This window comes from Carcharhinus amblyrhynchos, chromosome 4 (genome assembly GCF_965287045.1).
Source record: "Carcharhinus amblyrhynchos chromosome 4, sCarAmb.v2.hapA, whole genome shotgun sequence".
In the NCBI taxonomy this organism is placed as follows: Eukaryota; Metazoa; Chordata; class Chondrichthyes; order Carcharhiniformes; family Carcharhinidae; genus Carcharhinus; species Carcharhinus amblyrhynchos.
Window position 1 is genome coordinate 842,857 of NC_137327.1, and position 9,269 is coordinate 852,125.

A 9,269-nucleotide genomic window follows, 5' to 3' on the forward strand; every position below is an offset into this window, starting at 1 on the left:
GACATCCCTGCTCCTATTTTCAAATCCTCAAGTTGTGGAGCACAAGCCTTCAGGATAATTGCAGAAATATTGTGAGGGTCTGTAGCCCTTACTGTATCCAGTGTCCTCATCTGTTTCTTGTTATCACATCAAGTGAATCAAATTGGCTGAAGATTGGCACCTGTGATGCTGAGGACCTGTGGAGGAGACTGAGATGGACCATCTGAGAAAGCTGCAGCACAGAGGGGTTTGGGGCCCTCATCTATGAATCACAAACAAGATAATGGAGAAGCAAATGGAACGTTGGCCTCTATTTCAACAGGAATGGAGTTTAAAAGTAGAGAAGTCTTGTTAAAACTATACAAGATACTGGTTAGATAACACCTGGAATACTGTGAACAGTTTTGGTCCCCTTATCGAAGGAAAGATATATTGACATTGGAGGCACACCAGAGAAGGTTCACGAGGTTGATCCCGGGAATGAAGGGATTTTCCGAAAAGGAGAAGTTGAGTAGGTTGGGCCTGTACTTATTGGAGTTTAGAAGAATGAGAGGCGACCTTATTGAGACGTAACAGATTCTTAGGAGGCTTGACAGGGTAGATGTTGAGAGGTTGTTTTCCCTTGTGAGAAAGCCAAGGGCCAGAGGGCAGAATCTCAGAGATAAGGAGGAATTATTTTTCTCTGAGAGTAGTAAATCTGTGGAATTGTTTACCACAGAGGGTTGTAGAAGTAATATTGTTTTAGACTGAGGTAGAAAGATTTTCAATCAGTAAGAAAATTCAGGATAATCAAGCTGGGAAAGAGTTGAGGATCATACCAGATCAATCAGATGCAGATTACAGGGTCAACGGCAGGGTTCTGAGGAATGTGGAGAAACAGAGAGATCTTGGGGTTCATAGCCACAGATCTCTGAAGGTTGCCACTCAAGTGGATAGAGCCGTGAAGAAGGCTTATAGTGTGTTAGCATTTATTAACAAGGGGTTTGAGCTTAAGAGTCATGGGATTATGCTGCAACTATACAGGACCTTGGTGAGACCACATTTGGAATATTGTGTTCAGTTCTGGTCACCTCACTATAAGAAGGATGTGGAAGCATTGGAGAGAGTGCAGAGGAGATTTACCAGGATGCTGCCTGGTTTGGAGGGTAGGTCTTATGAGGAAAGGTTGAGGGAGCTGGGGCTTCTCTCTTTAGAGCGGAGGAGGATGAGCGGCGACTTAATAGAGGTTTATAAGATGATGAGAGGGATAGATAGAGTGGACGTGCAGAGACTATTTCCTCGGGTGGATGTAGCTGTTACTAGGGGGCATAAGTATAAGGTTCATGGTGGGAGATATCGGAGGGATGTCTGAGGTAGATTCTTTCCTCAGAGTGGTTGGGGTGTGGAATGCACTGCCTGCTGTGATAGTGGAGTCAGACACTTTAGGAACTTTCAAGCGGTTATTGGATAGGCACATGGAGCACACCAGAATTATAGGGAGTGGGATAGCTTGATTTTGGGTTTTGACATAGCTTGGCACAACATCGAGGGCCGAAGGGCTTGTACTGTGCTGTACTATAATTTCATAGTGGGAGTGCTGGGTGCTAGATTACAGATAGCATAGAATCTTTGGGCTGAATAGCCTCCTTCTACATCGAAGGATTCTATGACTGGATTGCTGTACATTACGGTGGCACAGTTGTTAGCACTGCTGCCTCAGCGCCAGGGACCTGGGTTCAATTCCGATCTTAGGGGTTGTCTGTGTGGAGTTTGCACATTCTCTCTGTGTCTGTGTGGGTTTCCTCCCACAGTCCAGAGATGTACAGGTTAGGTTGATTGGCTATGCTAAATTGTCAGTATCTAGTAGAGTAAATACGTGAGGTTATGGGGATAGGGCCTGGGTGAAATTGTTGTTGGTGCAGACTCGATGGGCCAAATGTGGGAAGTGTGATCAGTAAGCTTGTAGATGACATGAAAATTGGTGGTGTGGTAAATAGCGAGGAGGGAAACCTTAGGTTACAGGACAATATACTGGTTAGGCTGGGTTGTTTTCCTTAGAACAGAGAAGAATAATACACTTAGAGAACATAGAACATAGAACATTACAGCGCAGAACAGGCCCTTCGGCCCACGATGTTGCGCCGACCAGTTACAAAAACAATGACCCACTAGCCTATACCAATCCCTTTTCGTCCATAAACCTATCCAGAGATCTCTTAAACGCCCCCAAACTAGACGCATTTACAACTGCAGCAGGCAGGGCATTCCAATCCCTCACCACCTGCTGGGTAAAGAACCTACCCCTGACATCCGTCCTGTAGCTACCCCCCCTTAATTTAAAGCCATGCCCCCTCGTGCTAGCTTTCTCCATCCGAGGAAAAAGGCTATCACTATCCACCCTATCTAAACCTCTAATCATCTTATATGTTTCAATAAGATCCCCTCTTAGCCGCCTTCTTTCCAACGAAAACAACCCTAGATCCCTCAGTCTCTCCTCATAGGACCTCCCCACCATACCAGGCAACATCCTAGTAAACCTCCTCTGCACCCTCTCCAACGCCTCCACATCCTTCTTGTAATGCGGGGACCAGAACTGCACACAGTACTCCAAGTGCGGCCGCACTAGAGTAGTGTACAGTTGCAACATTACACTGCGACTCCTAAATTCAATCCCCCTACCAATAAACGCCAAGACACCGTACGCCTTCTTGACAACCTTATCTACTTGATTCCCAACTTTCAGGGATCTATGAACACACACACCTAGATCCCTCTGTTCATCCACACTATTCAAAGTCCTCCCGTTAGCCCTATACTCGACACATCTGTTGCTCCTACCAAAGTGAATTACCTCACACTTCTCCGCATTAAATTCCATCCGCCACCTCTCGGCCCAGCTCTGCAACCTATCTAAGTCTCCCTGCAGACTATGACACCCTTCCTCACAATCTACCACACCTCCAACTTTGGTGTCATCAGCAAATTTACTAATCCACCCAACTATACCCTCATCCAGATCATTAATAAAAATTACAAACAACAGTGGCCCCAAAACAGATCCCTGAGGCACACCACTCGTAACTGCACTCCATGATGAATATTTACCATCCACCACCACCCTCTGTCTCCTATCTGATAGCCAATTCCTGATCCAACTTCCTAGATTACCCACAATCCCATACATCTGCATTTTCTGCAGAAGCCTACCATGGTGAACCTTATCGAACGCCTTACTAAAATCCATGTATACCACGTCAACTGCCTTACCCCCATCCACCTCTTTGGTCACCTTCTCAAAAAAGTAGAAAAGAACGCAAACAGGGCGTTAAGAGGGCAAAAAGGGGTCAAGAAATGTCCTTGGCAGACAGGATTAAGGAGAATCCCAACACATTTTATACATATATTAGAAACAAGAGGGTAGCTTGAAAAAGAGTTGGTCCCCCAAGGACAAAGGAGGGAAATTATGCATCGAACCAAAGGAAGTGGGTGAGATCCTTAATGAGTACTTTGCATCGTTACTCGCAAAGGAGAGGGACACGTCGATAGATGGTGTCTTAGTGGGATATGTAAACCTTTCAGAGCAAGTCATCATTAAGAGGGAGGTGGTGTATTAAAAAGCATTCAGGTAGACAAATCACCAGGGCCAGATGGCATCAATCCCATCAGATTACTGATGATGTGGAGATGCTGGTGTTAGACTGGGGTAGGTACTGTAAGAAGTTTCACAACACCAGATTAAAGTCTACAGGTTTATTTGGAATCATAAGCTTTCGGAATGCTGCTCCACTCACCTGATGAAGGAGTAGCGCTCCAAAAGCTTATGATACCAAATTAACCTGTTGGACTTTAACCTGATGTTGTGAGACTTCTTACTCTGCCCAGATGATGACAAAACATTGAATGCATTCAAGAAGTGGCTGGATATAGCACTTGGGGCAAATGGGATCAAAGGTTACGGGGAAAAAGCAGGATTAGGCTATTGAATTGAATGATCAGCCATAATCTTTAATGAATGGCAGGGCAGGTGCAAAGGGCCAAATGGCCAGTGAGCTTAATGTCACTGATAGGGGAACTGTTGGAGAACATTCTTGGAGATAGTTCTAAATGCGTAGAGATTCTAAATGGTTTCATTAGCGACAGACAGCATGGTTTTGTACGAGGGAAATCATGTCTCACTAATTTAATTGAGTTTTTGAGGAAGTGACAAAAATGATTGATGAGAGAAGGGCTGTGGATGTTGTCTACATGAACTTTAATAAAGCATTTGACAAGGTCCCTCATGGTAGGTTGGTGCAAAAGGTGAAACCACACCAGGTCAAGAATGAAGTAGCTAGATGGATTCAGAACTGGCTTAGCCATAGAAATGATGTGGAGATGCCGGCATTGGACTGGGGTAAACACAGTAAGAAGTCTCACAACACCAGGTTAAAGTCCAAAAGGTTTATTTAGTAGTAAACACCACTAGCTTTCGGGGTTTGCCCCTTCGTCAGGTGAGTGGGAGTTCTGATCACAAACGGAGCATATAAAGACACACACAGTTTACAGAACATAAGAACAGGATATGGCGCGACAGTTCTGATGTGCCTCAGCGAAAAACCGCACTGACCTCCTCAGAAGACAAACACGGGACACGGTGGACAGAGTACCCTTCGTCGTCCAGTACTTCCTGGAGCAGAGAAGCTATGACATCTTGTCCGGAGTCTTCAACATGTCATTGATGAAGACGAACATCTTGCCAAGGCCATCCCCACGCCTTCACTTCTTGTCTTCAAACAACCGCACAACCTCAAACAGACCATTGTCCGCAGCAAGCTACCCAGCCTTCAGGAGAACAGTGACCACGACACCACACAACCCTGCCACAGCAACCTCTGCAAGACATGCCGGATCATCAACACGGATGCCATCATCTGACGTGAGAACACCATCCACCAGGTACACAGTACATACTCTTGCAACTCGGCCAACGTCGTCTACCTGATACGCTGCAGGAAAGGATGTCCCGAGGCATGGTACATTGGGAAGACTATGCAGACGCTATGACAATGGATGAATGAACACCGCTCGACAATCACCAGGCAAGACTGTTCCCTTCCTGTTGGCCTTCACGATATACAACAGCGCAGAGTCGCTGAGCAGAAACTGATAGCTAAGTTCTACACACGAGAATGGCCTCAGCCGGGATCTTGGGTTCACGTCACATTATTTGTAATCCCCATGACTTGCCTGGGCTTGCAACATCTCACTTACTGTCCTGGCTGGAGACAATACACATCTCTTTAACCTGTGCTTAATGCTATCTCCACTCACATTGTCTGCACCTTGAAGATTTGATTAGCTGTAAAGACTCGCATTCTAATCAGTATTCTGTAAACTGTGAGAGCCTTTATATGCTCTGTTTGTGATCAGAACTCCCCACTCACCTGACAAAGGGGCAAACCCTAAAAGCTAGTGGCGTTTACTACCAAATAAACCTGTTGGACTTTAACCTGGTGTCCTGAGACTTCTTACTGTATTAGCCATAGAAGACAGAGGGTATGGTGGGTGTTTTTCTGAATGATTGTAACTAGTGATGTTCTGCAGGGATCAGTGCTAGAACCTCTGCTGATTGTAATATATAAATTACTTGGAAGAAAACGTAGCTGGTCTGATTAGCAAGTTTGTGGACAATACTAACATTGTTGGAGTTGCAGATAGTGATGAAGATTGTCAGAGAATACAGCAGGATATAGATAGGCTAGAAAATTGGGCAGAGAAATGGCAGATGGAATTTAATCTGGACAAATGCAAGGTGATGCATTTGGGTCAATCCAGTTCAGATGGGAGCTATAAAATAAACGGCTGAACCATCAGGAGCATAGACACACAGAACAGGGCATGCAGGTTCATTAAAAATGGCAGCACAGGTGGAAAAGATGAAGAAAGCATATGGCATGCTTGCTTTCATCAGATGGGGCATTGAGTATAAAAGTTGGCAAATTATGTTACAGTTGTATAAAATATTAGTTAGGCCACATTTGGAATACTGTGTCCACACTACCACATCCTTCTGGATGTGGAGGCTTTGGAGAATACAGAAAAGGTTTTGCCTGATATACAGGAATAACAGATGTGTTGAGTATAGGGCTAACGGGAGGACTTTGAATAGAGTGGAGGAGCAGAGGGATCTAGGTGTATGTGTACATAGATCCCTGAAAGTTGGGAATCAAGTAGATAAGGTTGTTAAGAAGGCATACGGTGTCTTGGCGTTTATTGGTAGGGGGATTGAATTTAGGAGTCGCAGCGTCATGTTGCAACTGTACACAACTCTGGTGCGGCCGCACTTGGAGTACTGTGTGCAGTTCTGGTCCCCACATTACAGGAAGGATGTGGAGGCTTTGGAGAGGGTGCAGAGGAGGTTTACCAGGATGTTGCCTGGTATGCAGGGGAGGTCCTATGAGGAGAGACTGAGGGATTTGGGGTTGTTTTCACTGGAAAGAAGGCGGCTAAGAGGGGATCTTATAGAAACATATAAGATGATTAGAGGTTTAGATAGGGTGGATGGTGATAGCCTGTTTCCTCGGATGGAGAAATCTAGCACGAGGGGGCATGGCTTTAAATTAAGGGGGGGTAGTTATAGGACGGATGTCAGGGGTTGGTTCTTTACCCAGAGGGTGGTGAGGGACTGGAATGCCCTGCCTGCTGCAGTTGTAAATGCGCCTAGTTTGGGGGCGTTTAAGAGATTGGTGGATAGGTTTATGGACGAAAAAGGAGTGGTTTAGATTAGTGGGTCAATGTTTTTTTTTAAAAACAAGACTGGTCGGCGCAACATTGTGGGCCGAAGGGCCTGTTCCGCGCTGTAATGTTCTATGTTCTATGATATGGAGGGGATTAGTCATGTGGAGAGATTAAATAAACTGGGATTGTTCTCGCTGGAAATTCAGAGGCTGAGGGGTGACCTGATAGAAATTTATAAAATTGAGGGTTATGGATAGGGTGAACAGTTGGAAGCTTTTTCCCAGGGCAGAAATGACAATTACAATGGGGCACAAGTTCAAGATAAGGGGGGGGGGTGGTGGGGAAAGAAAGGTTCAGTGGAGATGTGCTGGAGAAGTTTCTTTTTGCAGAATGGTGGGGGTCTGGAACGCACTGCCAAGTGAGGTGGTTGAGGCAGACATCCGCGAGGTGGCGGATGGAGTTTAATGCGGAGAAGTGTGAGGTAATTCATTTCAGTAGGAGTAACAGATGTGTTCAGTATAGGGCTAATGGGAGGACTTTGAATAGTGTGGAGGAGCAGAGGGATCTAGGTGTATGTGTACATAGATCCCTGAAGGTTGGGAATCAAGTAGATAAGGTTGTTAGGAAGGCATACGGTGTCTTGGTGTTTATTGGTAGGGGGATTGAATTTAGGAGTCGCAGCGTCATGTTGCAACCGTACACAACTCTGGTGCGGCCGCACTTGGAGTACTGTGTGCAGTTCTGGTCCCCACATTACAGGAAGGATGTGGAGGCTTTGGAGAGGGTGCAGAGGAGGTTTACCAGGATGTTGCCTGGTATGGAGGGGAGGTCATATGAGGAGAGACTGAGGGATTTGGGGTTGTTTTTGCTGGAAAGAAGGAGGCTAAGAGGGGATCTTATTGAAACATATAAGATGATTAGAGGTTTAGATAGGGTGGATAGTGATAGCCTTTTTCCTCGGATGGAGAATGCTAGCATGAGGGGGCATGGCTTTAAATTAAGGGGTGGTAGTTATAGGACGGATGTCAGGGGTAGGTTCTTTACCCAGAGGGTGGTGAGGGATTGGAATGCCCTGCCTGCTGCGGTTGTAAATGCGCCTAGTTTGGGGGCGTTTAAGAGATCTATGGATAGGTTTATGGACGAAAAGGGATTGGTTTAGATTAGTGGGTCAGTGTTTTTTTTAAAAAAAACTGGTTGGCGCAACATCGTGGGCCGAAGGGCCTGTTCTGCGCTGTAATGTTCTATGTTAACCACATTTAAGACTAGGGAATAGAGGGTATAAGTGTTTGGTGTAGATAGGACAATGTGACTGGTGTAGAGTTGATGGGTGGAAAAGCCTCTTCCTGTGCTGTACTGTTATGGAATCAGCAGCAAGGAGACAGGCCCTTCAGCCAAATGACTCCATGCTGACCAAAATACCCACCCAAGCTGCCTGCATTTGGCCCATATCTCTAAACCTTTCCTATCCATGCATGTGTTCAAATGTCTTTTAAATGTTGTCAATGTCTCTGCCTCATTTCCACTGGCAGCTCCTTCCACATACATACCACTCTGTAAAAAAAGTTGCTCCTTGGATTCCCTTTAATTCTTTTCCCTCTTAAACCTGTGCCCTCTAGTTCTTGATTCCCCAATCCTGGGAAAAAGACTAAATGCATTCGTGCTATTTTTGCCTCTCGTGATCTTATACACCTCAATAAGACCCTTCAGTCTCCGATGCTCCAAAGGAAAAAGTCCTAGCCTGCCCAATCTCTCCCCATAACTCAGTCCCTTGAGTCCTGGCAACATCCTTGTAAATCTCTTCTGCACTCTCTCCAGTTAAATACCTTTCCTATAGCAAGGCAACCAAAACTAAACACAATACTCCAGGTGCGGTCTCACCAACATCCTGTACAACTGCAACATAACTTCCCAACTTCAATATTCAATGCCCTGACTGATGAAGGCCAGCATGCCAAATGCCTCCTGTCTGTATGAGTTTTCACATTCTCCCCATGTCTCTATTTTCCTCCCACAGTCCAAAGATGTGGGCACAGTTTAGGTGCATTGGCTATTCTAAATTGCCCCTTAGTGTCGGGGGCTAGCTAGGGCAAATGCATGGGGTCGTGGGGATAGGGCCTGGATGGGATTGTGGTCAATGCAGACTTGATGGGCTAAATGGCCTCTTTCTGTACTGTAGGATACTATGATTCACTGCCCTATCTACCATGACTCCACCTTTAGAGAGCTGTGCACTTGAACCCCGAGGTCCCTCTGTTCCACGATGTGCCCAAAGGTCCTACCATTCAGCAAGAAAGTTCTACCTTAAATTTGATTTTCCAAAATGCAACACTTCACACTTATCTGTATTGAACTCCATTTGCCATTTCTCGGCTCACTTCCCCAGCTGATAAAGATGCTGCTGCAATTTTTGATAACCTTCCTCACTGTCTTCAACACCACCTATTTTAGTGTCATCTGCAAACTTATTGATCATGCCTTGTACATTCATCCAAATCGTTGTCAGATAACAAACAGTCACAGGCCCAGCACTGACCCTTGAGGCACACCACTAGTCACAGGCCTCCAGTCCGCCAAGTATCCTTCCACCATTACTC